Source organism: Phocoena phocoena, chromosome X, assembly GCF_963924675.1.
Source record: "Phocoena phocoena chromosome X, mPhoPho1.1, whole genome shotgun sequence".
Lineage (NCBI taxonomy): Eukaryota > Metazoa > Chordata > Mammalia > Artiodactyla > Phocoenidae > Phocoena > Phocoena phocoena.
In genome coordinates, this window is record NC_089240.1 from 60328010 (window position 1) to 60340695 (window position 12686).

Consider the following 12686-nt stretch of genomic DNA (forward strand, 5'->3'; position numbering starts at 1 on the left):
TATGTATGTGCTAGGCATCATGTTTATGCTTTATATATTTTTTCATTTAATTCGTACAAGAACCATGTAAGTATAAATAATCTATTTGATAGGTAAAGAAACTGAAGTTTGAGAAGGTTAACCAATTTTCCCATGATCACATAGCTAGTAAGTGAAAGAGCTGGGATTCATTCTCTTAACTATTAAATATTAAAGAAATCTTTAAAATATGATTATCATCTATAGAGAGCTGATGTTTCTTTAGAAAAAGATACTTCATAACTGAATCACTTTACTGTACACCTGAAACTAACACAACATTGTAAATCAACTATAGTCCAATATAAAATAAAAATTTAAAAAAACAAACAGAAAAATAAAATATTGGTATAAAAAGAAAGAAAAAGATACTTCATTAAAATTAAACTTCTATCCATCTTAACTTCAAAGCATACTTCCTTCCTATTTAACCTTGCCTTCATAGGTATTTTTATTGCAGTTCAATCTAAGTTTCTTCATTCTTGAAGTCAAGCCAGGTCTCAAAACAGACGTAATTCTCCCAGCGTTTTTTTCATGAATACCACTCTAGTGAACTTGTACATAACCCCCAGGGTCATCTCCACCTGTTTTGCTGCTTATGGCCCAAGGCTTAACTTCTACTCTAGGGCCTAAGATTCATATCTAGATTTTTCCATACTCCCCTCCTTTGCTTTTTTTCTTTCTTGTTCTTTTCAGAGAACAAGGAATTAGTCCATAGGGACTACTCACCTGGCTAGACCAGAATGACATAGATTGCCTCATGAACTGGAATTCTGACAGCCCAAGAGCTCAATATCCCAGGTCACAAATGATGAAGATCTCTTTCCTGATGGCTACTGGAATGACAAAAAAAGAGAAATATTACATCTATAAGAGTAACCATTAAACTCTTTCATATTATTACAGTGTACAATCAATAAAACAAGTCCCCAGCATAATCATAAATAATTTTTCTGCTGTTATCAACCAATGCCAAATACACAGTATTAATATAAAAACAGCTATAAGGCTTCTTGCCAGCTAACCAACTCCCCTCCTCCATCCCATTGCCAGCAATTATGCACCTCAGTATCCAATTATTTCAATGTTCTTTCAGTTCATAACAAAGGATAGCTAGAATTGAAAATACACCAGATTACCATCACAGCAGTTAATCTTCTTAAAGTTTTCATAGCGGGAGCTCTACATCTACAATTCAGTCTCATTTTTGCTTTACATTTTCTCTTCTCCTACGCTCCTATGCTTCTTATACATAGACACAATCACATCAAATAGAGTTAGTCAGGGCAACTGAGATCAAAATCCTCACACTAAAGCAGATCCTACACAGTCTTCTATATATAGTGAATTACATATGGTTCTGGAAAAGAATAGATTATTCCAAAAAGTCAATACATTTTTTTTACATCTTTATTGGAGTATAATTGCTTTACAATGGTGTGTTAGTTTCTGCTTTATAACAAAGTGAATCAGTTATATATATACATATGTTCCCATATCTCTTTCCTCTTGCATCTCCCTCCCTCCTACCCTCCCTATCCCACCTCTCTAGGTGGTCACAAAGCATCGAGCTGATCCCCTGTGCTATGCGGCTGCTTCCCACTAGCTATCAGTTTTACGTTTGGTAGTGTATATATGTCCATGCCACTCTCTCACTTTGTCCCAGCTTACCCTTCCCCCTCCCTGTGTCCTCAAGTCCATTCTCTAATAGGTCTGTGTCTTTATTCCCATCTTGCCCCTAGGTTCTTCATGACCAATTTTTTTTTTTTAGATTCCATATATATGTGTTAGCATACTGTATTTGTTTTTCTCTTTCTGACTTACTTCACTCTGTATGACAGACTCTAGGTCCATCCACCTCACTACAAATAACTCAGTTTCGTTTCTTTTTAGGGCTGAGTAATATTCCATTGCATATATGTGCCACATCTTCTTTATCCATTCATCTGTTGATGGACACTTAGGTTGCTTCCATGTCCTGGTTATTGTAAATAGAGATGCAATGAACATTGTGGTACATGACTCTCAAAAAGTCAATACATTTTTAAAGCTCCAATCTTTTTCTTTGATAGATGGCAAACTTTTTTTTTTCAAATGTATTTATTTTTGGCTGTGCTGAGTCTTCGTTGCTGCGCACGGGCTTTCTCTAGTTGCAGTGAGTGGGGTCTTCTCTTGTTGCAGAGCACAGGCTCTCGGCTCGCAGGCTCAGTAGTTGTGGCGCATAGGCTTAGTGACTCCATGGTATGTGGGATCTTCCTGGACCAGGGCTCGAAACTGTGTCCCCTGCATTGGCAGGTGTATTCTTAACCACTGCGCAACCAGGGAAGCCCTACAGCTTCAATTTTCTATTTACAAAAGACCTAAACTCATCAGTCTACTGGATACATTCCTATCAAAATTATGATTTACAGTCACCTTCAATTCCAATGGTGGCATTAATAACTTATCAAACCTACATCAGTTCACATTTGTCACAGTCAAAGTATTCCAACGCTGTCAAATTGTTTCCCAGCTACCAATACCAGTTCCAGAATTTCCCTAAGATCTAAACAAAATAATTTCAAAGAGTTTCCTTAGTGTACCATCTAACTAATATTTAAAAAATAACCCTAGTTATATTTTAGATTCGAACTAACCACATAGATTCCAATATCATCTTCTAATATACTCCTAATTACACCTATGCTTAAGCAAAAAAAAGAACTATCCACCATTTCCTAAAACCTTCTTGCTTTTGGTCTTGTTCATCCATTCAATCTCTATCTCTTCTCCTTAACTCTGGGTATCCAAAATTCTGTTTCCCTTGCAAAGTTCATAATTGGAAGCTACTCATTTTCCTTTATTCATCCTTCCACATAAGTCAAGACCAAGTTAGCATCTTCTCATGTCTTGTTCGCTGGATCCCCAAAGTATTATTTTACCATCTTCTCTCAACAGCTCTTCTTTCTTCAAAATTTATACTACTCAGTTTTATCATCCTGTTAATGTTAAATGTCAACTTCCAGATCTCTCCCTGACACTCACTGAGGACTTTGGTACCAACGGTTTTCTTTCCCCTTTTCATCCTGAAAGCCTTCACTATCCCCCCTTGATGATCTAACATCCAAACTTCGCAGCTCTATGACATATCCTATTTTAATTTCTTCAGCTCAACTCCATTTCAGTCATCCATTTCTGTAGTGCCACCTGGAATGGCTCTACCTCCAAAACCAGAGTCCACACTCAGAACTACCCATTTTTCTACCTGTCCTACACCTTACACTATTTGAATTTACCCTTCAACTTTCCCAAGGCCTTTGATTCATCAACCCTCTTACCTATTCTCCAAGGCCTCAATGTCCCTTTGGACTTCACTTCCTTCTCTACCTAGGAAAGATTCCATGGGCAGTGGGACTTCAATGACAGTAACCAGCGCTCTCAATTCTCCTATCCCCTTGATTTTCCACCATACCTATCCTGCCAATCCCCACCCACAAATCAACCCAACTATCTCTATTTGCTATTCCTGTTTATAGATTACAAACTACTACTGAGTAAAATCCTCTACTCCTGACCACTAGTTTTCCCTCCACCCAAGTGATCTTCCATTGCTATCAGAATGATCTTATAAAACATAAATTAAGCAGGACTTCGGGAATGGCAGAATGAGGGGTTCAGCTAATTGTCTCCCCCTAAAACAATGATACAACTGTACAAATTTGTCAAAAACAACCATTTCAGGATTCTGGAAATAGATCAAAATTAAATAATAAATTAAGAAGTATTTAAGAAAACTTATTGAACCTTGGGTAAGAACAGTGGGAATCTATGGTGTTTTAGCCTGAGGCTGTTCACATTCCCACTTCCCTCCCCAGCTCTACTGGAGCTGATTTTACAAGGGTAGGCCAAGTCAAGCCATAAAAACCAACAACTGGGCTGCTGGAGGGGAATTACTTGTATAGGAATGAGCTCAAAAAAAGTTCTATGCCCAGGGGTGTTGAAAATAATAGCAAACTCCTTAGATCAGAGAAAATGAACATCACAGTTACCTGAGATTACAACATCGGCTGGGGCAAGCAACAGAACAGCAGGCCTGCTGAAAGTTTAGCAGAGAGATCCAGAGAATAAGACAACCTTAGTAGGGCTTGATAAGCTCACTCATATCCCTGGGGTCTAGAAGGCTATACATATGTACATGGCTGCACTCAAGCTCAAGGTACTGGAGAGGGTCCTAGTTACCTACATTTCCCTGTCTGAATGTGAAGCCTTACACAGGTACAGAGGAGACATGAGAAGGCCTAGCAGAAAGTAAAAATCAGGGAAGATTTGTAAACTCCCTGAACTTCGACTATACTTCCCAACCTATACACAATTCCATCAACAAAGGGTGGAAGACAATCCTGGCCCAAGGTGTTTAGAGACAATCTCTAACAAATCATTGGCTGAACACTAAGCTATCCGGACCCAGGTATGACACCTAGGAAGCCAGGCTTATAAATAAAAAGAGTAGAAACATTCATAGGTTACAAACTGAAGAGGAGACAGAATATACAGAATTAGTCGAGGCAAGTCACCACAGAAACCTCAGAGGAGGGGTGCGTAGGGATCAGAACCTGAAATTAACCTTTTGAGGAACTGCCAAGTGTTTTCCAAAGTGGCTACACCCACTAGGATGGCTATGATCAAAAAGATGGACAATAAACAAGTGTTGGCAAGGATGTGGAAAAAACTGGAACTCTCATACACTATTGCTGGGAATGTAAAATGGTGCAACTGCTTTGGAAAACAGTGTGACAGTTCCTCAAAAGGTTAAACTTAGAGTTACCTACCATATGTCCCAAACAACCCAAAATATCCAACAACTGATAAACGGATAAACAAAATATGGTATATTCATACAGTGGAATACTATTCAGACATAAAAGGAATAAAGTAAGTTCTGATACATGTTATAACACGGATGAACCTTGAAAACACTGTGATAGGTGAAAGAAGCCAGACCAAAAGGTCATATATTGTATGATTCCATTTATATGAAATGTTCAGAGTGGACAAATTCAGAGAGACATAAAGTAGATTGTTGGTTGCCAGGGCCTGGGGGGAGGGGGAAAAAGGGAACTGACTGCTAACTGGTACAGAGTTTCTTTTTGGCGTGATGAAAATGTTCTGGAATTAGATGGTAGTGATGTTTGCACAACCTTGTGAATACACTAAAAACCACTGAGTTATATACTTTGAAATGGTGAATTTTATGGTATGTGAATTACATCTTAATTTTTAAAAAAAAAACTAATGCTAAGTGAAAGCAGCAAGATGCGAAAGGTTATATAGTGTATGATTCTATTTATATGAATTCTACAGAAAAGGCAAATCTATAGAGGCAGAAAGTAGATTAGTGGTTGGCTAGGGGTGAGAAAGGGAATTGATGGGAAAAGGGTACAAAAGATCTTGTAGTCTGATGGAAATGTTCTAAAGTCAGATTGTGGTCATAGTTGTACAATTATATAATTTACTAAAAATCACTGAATTGTATACTTCAGATAGGTGAATTTTATGGTATGTAAATTATACCTCAATAAAGCTATTGTTAAAAAAGAAAACATAAATAAACTAAGGCTCCTTAGAGAAATGGCAGGTCTCAGGCAGGAAATATACATGATAATCTTTGTGCCACAAATCAAGCAAACTATAGAAACCTAATGAGTAGTGTGGAAAGGATACAGGAGGTAACATTTGGGCAAGATATGGGACAATTTGAGCATTAACAAGGATAATGAATGCAATCAATTGAAACCCACTGAATGTATTTTTAAAAACACCAGCTCATAATGATAAAGAGAGAACAGACACATACAACTCATTGGATATCATTGAAAGTAAGTAATCAGGGCACCAAGCCTTTATTCTAAAAATTGGCAATAAAGTCCAAGATGAAGAATTAAGCATCTTTCCTGTCCTCTCTGTGCAGGTAACTCGATAGCCATAACTGATGAGGGAAAGTTTATTTTCCGAAGAATTCCAGCTAACTAATGTAGAAGATAAAATTAGGAAATCACCACTTTGAATTTCCTAGTGAAATAATTAATTCTGGCAATGATCATCAATGGATTAAACTATTAGATGAAAGGTTAATGGGAAACATCATAAAGAAGGAATCAGACTGTCACCTGCTCATTAAAGATGGAGCAGACATGAGCCTCCAGATGTGATTCAAAGTGCATTACACACCAACCCCCGTGAAATATTCTTGACAAAAAAAAAATAATTGAACCTGAATATCATCAAGCCTCTAAAGCTAACTTCCATTATAGAAAAATATGGGGTGTATAGAAGAATAAAGTAAATGACAGTGTAAGAAAGATAACAGACAAGTCCAAAATGTAGCATTTTCTAGGACAACTGACACACTTTCTGCGACAAGTCGATGGCTTGAAAAAGAAAAAGAGAGGTGCAGACTTCTCTAGATTAAGAGAGACTTAAGAGGGCTTCCCTGGCGGTGCAGTGGTTGAGAGTCCGCCTGCCGATGCAGGGGACACGGGTTCGTGCCCCGGTCCAGGAAGATCTAACATGCCGTGGAGCGGCTGGGCCCGTGAGCTGTGGCCGCTGGGCCTGCGCGTCCGGAGCCTGTGCTCCACAACGGGAGAGGCCACAACAGTGAGAGGCCCGCGTACCGCAAAAAATAAATCATCAAGTTGTACACCTTAAATATATGAATTTTTTTTTTGGCCGTGCTGAGCGGCTTGCAGGATCTTAGTTCCCCAACCAGGGATCAAACACGGGTCCCCTGCAGTGGAAGCACAGCGTCCTAACAACTGGACCACCAGGGAATTCCCTAAATATACACAATTTTTATTTGTCAATGACACCTTGTCTTAGCCTGTTCATCCAGGCTGCTATAACAAAATACCATACACTTGGTAGCTTATAAACAACAGAAATTTATTTCTCACAGTTCTAGAGGCAGGGAAGTCCAAGCAACGCACTGGCAGATTAAGTGTCTGGTAAGAGCCCGCTTCTTGTTCATAGACAACCCTCTTTTCGCTGTGTCCTCACATGGTGGAATGGGTGAGGGATCTCTCTGGAGTCTCTTTTACAAGGGCACTAATCCCATTCATGAGGGCTCTGTCCTCATGACCTAATCACCTCCCAAAGGCCCCACCTCCTAACACCATCACACTGGGGGTTAGGTTTCAACATATGAATTGTGGGGGGTGACACAAACATTTAATCTATAGCAATCTCAATAAGCTGATAAAAAAGATAATAACCAATTGTAATATAAGAACATTGTTTGGATCTTTATATGAACAAACCAACCGTTAGACAACCTTTTGAGATAATCTGAGAAATTTTATAATGGACAGGGTATTAGATGCTATTAAGGAATTATTAATTTTGTAAGATAGCCTAACGACAGCATGGTTATATAAGAAAATGTTTGTACTTTTTAGACATGCCTACTGAATATGCACAGGTGAAATAACATGATGTCTGGAATTGGCCTTAAAATACTTCAGCAAATTTTAAGAAAGAAAAAGAGAGATAGCTGAAACAAGATCGGCAAAATCTTGATAATTATTGAATGTAGTTAATGGGTACATGAAGGTCCATTATACAATTTTCTTTACTTATGAGTACATGTGAAAACATTTAATAATTTTTTAAAGTCACAAATCTGATCATGTAACTTCCAAGTATAAAAACAACTTCAATAGTTCCCCAAGGTCCACAGAGATAAAGCTCAAATCTACAGCATGGTCTATAAAGCCCTCCATAATGTGGTCCCCAACCTCATCTCCTACTGCTCCCTAAATTCCAGCCACTAAACCTATTTCATACCTCCATGCCTTTGCATCTACTGTTTCTTCTGTCCTTTGTTATCACACTTCTTCCCAAACCTTCCTGACCCGAGGAGAGCTTTCTGAATCCAACACAGGTCTCTGTGAAGCCTTTCTTGACCTCCAATATTCAGTCTACTTTGGTTTTGAACCTTATTCTCCTATCACATAATGTCTGGGTTCTCATCTGTAGCCTTAGAGTCTTTGCTGAGGTTCGAACTCCTGTACCCAGGAACTCTTGCACCTAGTCCTTCCATGGCTCTCACTGGTCTGTTTCCCACTGACAGAGCTCAAAGTCACTGTCCTACAGCACAACATTTAAGGAGGCACTCACTCTCAGGGTCAAGCAAGTGTAGCATCGGCACTACAGGCACCTCATTTGCTTCACCCTAGTTCTGGTCCTGGTCCCTCCCCACACCTATGTCCAAGCATTAAAGTCCTTCCTCTTATATTTTACCACTCTGGTCTCAGGTGCACTCACCCACATTCACCTCTTTAACTCCCTTCTAATACTTGGCATATGGGAAAATGTGCTTCTCTTCATTTGTAAGCTGAAAATTTCCCCTGATTGTGGGCCCTGGTTGCTGAGTATAACAGAAGTGTTGGTATTACATCAGTCACAGAAATGGAAATAGCTTAAATCCTTAGTGAAATTAAACATAAGAACCAGTGCCATCAAATTCTAAAAGCTCTTGAAAATACTCAGTGGACCCCTTCAAATCACCATAAGTATGCATCTACATCTTCTTCCTCTAAGTGAAACTGCCTTTCTCTCAAGTACTAGCACTCAAGTTAAACTTCAAAAACTCATTCAATTTTCATTTGTTTAATAACTTATGAATTTTGTAATATTACAAAAATATTTTCTATTTTTCATCGCTTATGTGTAATGTTTAATTTACCCTGTGGATTAAGTAGGCTTTTATCTGCTATTCTGGAAACACAACCATTACTCATAAATGGTTTCTCTGATAAAATTGTCCCAAACTTCAAGTCACTAATTTAAATAAACGTTTAAAAATATAATCACAAAAGAATTAAACATTTACGTCACCAATCATGTACAAACTGTATTTCAGTATACCAAATAGACCTAGTCGGTAAGGGAAAATTCTTTATGAAAGAATTCCAGCTAACAGATGTAGAAAGAATGATAGAACTAGAAAAATCACCAGTTTGAAGCCCCTTATGAAATAACTGATTCACATAATGATCACCACTGGATGCTAAAACGAATAGAAGGCAAATAGGGAACTTTACAGTGGGAGGATCAAGTGGTCACCAATCTGCACTCACTGCTCAATCACAGCATCACTAAAAGTGGAACAAACAGACATTGGAATAGCATGTGTGAAGGTCTGGATTCGAGAGCAAGAGAGCATGGAGTTGTCCAAGAATGGAAGAAGGAGTTTAGAATGACTGAGATAAAAGAGTTTGAGATGGAAAGTTTTGATAAATGAAGCAGATGCAGGAGCAAGATGTAGGGCCTTGGAAGCTACTCAAAGGATTGTGGACTTTCTCTTATGGGGACTAGGAAGCCACGGAAGGGTTGAGCTTTAGAAAGTGTTCTCTGGCTACAGTGTGGAGAATGATTTGGGGGTAGGAAAGAGTGGGAGCAGGGAGATGAATTAAGAGACAGTTGCAGTAGTTCAGGTGAGTGGTGATGGTGGCCTGGACCAGAATAGTGGCAGTAGGAGTAGAGAGAAGTATATGGATTCAACAGCTATTTAGCAAATAGAACTAAAAGGATTTAGTGGTAGAATAACTAGAGGGAGGATGGTATGAAGGTTTCAGGCTTAGGTGACTGAGTTGACAGTGGTGCCATTCTCTGAGATAAGGAACACAAGAGGAGGAACAGGTTTAGAAGGAAAGGGGAAGAACAAGCTCAATATGGGAAATGGTGAATTTGAGATGTCTATCCACATAGGCAGATGGATACACGGGGTCTGAAGCTCCGGAAAGAGGTCTAGGTTGGACATACACTTGTGTGAAGTGAGTGTATAGTAAGCAGTTGAAGCCATGGGAATGGATAAGATAACCCTATTTTTTAAAAAAAAAAGTGGGAGTTCCCTGGTGGACTAGCGGTTAGGATTCCAGGCTTTCACTGCTGTGGCCTGGGTTCAATCCCTGGTCAGGGAACTGAGATCCCATAAGCCACGTGGTGCGGCCAAAAAACAAAACAAAACTGCAAAGCATAACACATTGCCTGTGGCCTCATATCTTTAACCACTAGCAACTCCAGGCCAATGGCAGAAGAGAAGCCAGATGAATTGAAGAGCAAGAGGTGAGGAAATAAAAGGTGACTGAAGGTAAAGAAGGAGAGAGGACAGGAACTGAAAGAGAATATGAATTTGTATAGCATTCATCCACGCTGCCCAATTAACCCTTTACTAAATACTGTCCTATGTTATAAATATATAGTGTTATCTTCTTCAAGAAATGCCTTAAATGCATGTCTAGTCTTCCCAGTAAAACTATAAGCTCCTCATGGAGTTTTTAAAAATTTCTTTGCATCCCACACTATATGTACAGAAGTCAAAGAGCTGTTTAAGGTCAGAAGGCTTGTTGCCAACTACAGAAGAATGACCTCCTAGGTAGGCAATATCTTTGTGGCATCTCAGTGGTCCAAGGTATGGTGCTTAGGAAGCCAAATTAGTCAATCCCACAATTAGCCAGATTATATGCCAAAGTGTTAATTTACAAAGGGAAGCAGAATTACTTTAAGAACCAGCACCAGGTCATCTGTACAGGACAGTCCCTCTAGGGGGGCAGGCATATTCAGCAGTCCAGACTATATATTAAAAGGTGGATTTGTGAGCACAATTTTAAAACAAAAGGAGTTTATATCCACAAAGGATATATATCCATCAAATTATAAGAGCCTGATAAAATACCCTTCTCTACTCAAGATATTTCTATAAAAAGCCGACCTAGTATGCAGAAAACTATAAGACACTGATGAAAGAAATTAAAAATGATACAAAAAGATGGAGAGATATACCATGTTCTTGGATTGGACAAAGCAACATTGTGAAAATGACTATACTACCCAAAGCAATCTACAGATTCAATGCAATCCCTATCAAACTACCAATGGCATTTGTCACAGAACTAGAACAAAAAATTTCACAATTTGTATGGACACACAAAAGACCCCGAATAGCCAAAGCAATCTTGAGAAAGAAAAATGGAGCTGGAGGAATCAGGCTCCCAGACTTCAGACTATACTGCAAAGCTACAGTAATCAAGACAGTATGGCACTGGCACCAAAACAGAAATATAGATCAGTAGAACAGGAGAGAAAGCCCACAGATAGACCCACGCACATATGGTCACCTTATTTTTGATAAAGGAGGCAAGAATATACAATGGAGAAAAGACAGCCTCTTCAATAAGTGGTGCTGGGAAAACTGGACAGCTACAAGTAAAAGAATGAAATTAGAACACTTCTTAACACCATACACAAAAATAAACTCAAAATGGATTAAAGACCGAAATGTAAGGCCAGACACTAACAAACTCTTAGAGGAAAACATAGGCAGAACACTCTATGACATAAATCACAGCAAGATCCTTTTTGACCCACCTCCTAGAGAAATGGAAATAAAAAACAAAAATAAACAAATGGGACCTAATGAAACTTAAAAGCTTTTGCACAGCAAAGGAAGACATAAACAAGACAAAAAGACAACCCTCAGAATGGGAGAAAATATTTGCAAATGAAGCAACTGACAAAGGATTAACCTCCAAAATTTACAAGCAGCTCATGGAACTCAATATCAAAAAAACAAACAACCCAATCCAAAAAGGGGCAGAAGACCTAAACAGACATTTCTCCAAAGAAGATATACAGATTGCCAACAAACACATGAAAGAATGCTCAACATCACTAATCATTAGAGAAATGCACATCAAAACTACAATGAGGTATCACCTCACACCAGTCAGAATGGCTATCAATAAAAAAATCTACAAACAATAAATGCTGGAGAGGGTGTGGAGAAAAGGGAACCCTCTTGCACTGTTGGTGGGAATATAAATTGATACAGCCACTATGGAGAACAGTATGGAGGTCCCTTAAAAAACTAAAAATAGAACTACCATACAACTCAGCAATCCAACTACTGGGCATATACCCTGAGAAAACCATAATTCAAAAAGGGTCATGTACCACAAGTTTCACTGCAGCTCTATTTACTATAGCCAGGATATGGAAGCAACCTAAGTGTTCATCGACAGATGAGTGGATAAAGAAGATGTGGCACATATATATAATGGAATATTACTCAGCCATAAAAAGAAACGAAATTGAGTTATTTGTAATGAGGTGGATGGACCTAGAGTCTGTCATACAGAGTGAAGTCAGAAAGAGAAAAACAAATATCGTATGCTAACAAATATATATGGAATCAAAAAAAAAAAAGGTTCTGAAGAACCTAGGGGCAGGACAGGAATAAAGACGCAGACGTAGAGAATGGACTTGAGGACACGGAGACAGGTAAGGGTAAGCTGGGACGAAGTGAGAGAGTGGCATGGACTTAAAAATACTACCAAATGTAAAATAGATAGCTAGTGGGAAGCAGCCACATAGCACAGGGAGATCAGCTCGGTGCTTTGTGACCATCTAGAGAGGTGGGATAGGGAGGGTGGGAGGGAGACTCAAGAGGGAGGAGATATGGGGATATATGTATACGTATAGCTGATTCACTTTGTTATAAAGCAGAAACTAACACACCATTGTAAAGCAATTATACTCCAATAAAGATGTTTAAAAAAAAAAGCCTACCTAACCAGAACCAGGGGCAAGAGAATTGGTGAAAAGACACTTATTCTTACTTGTAATGTTTTAAT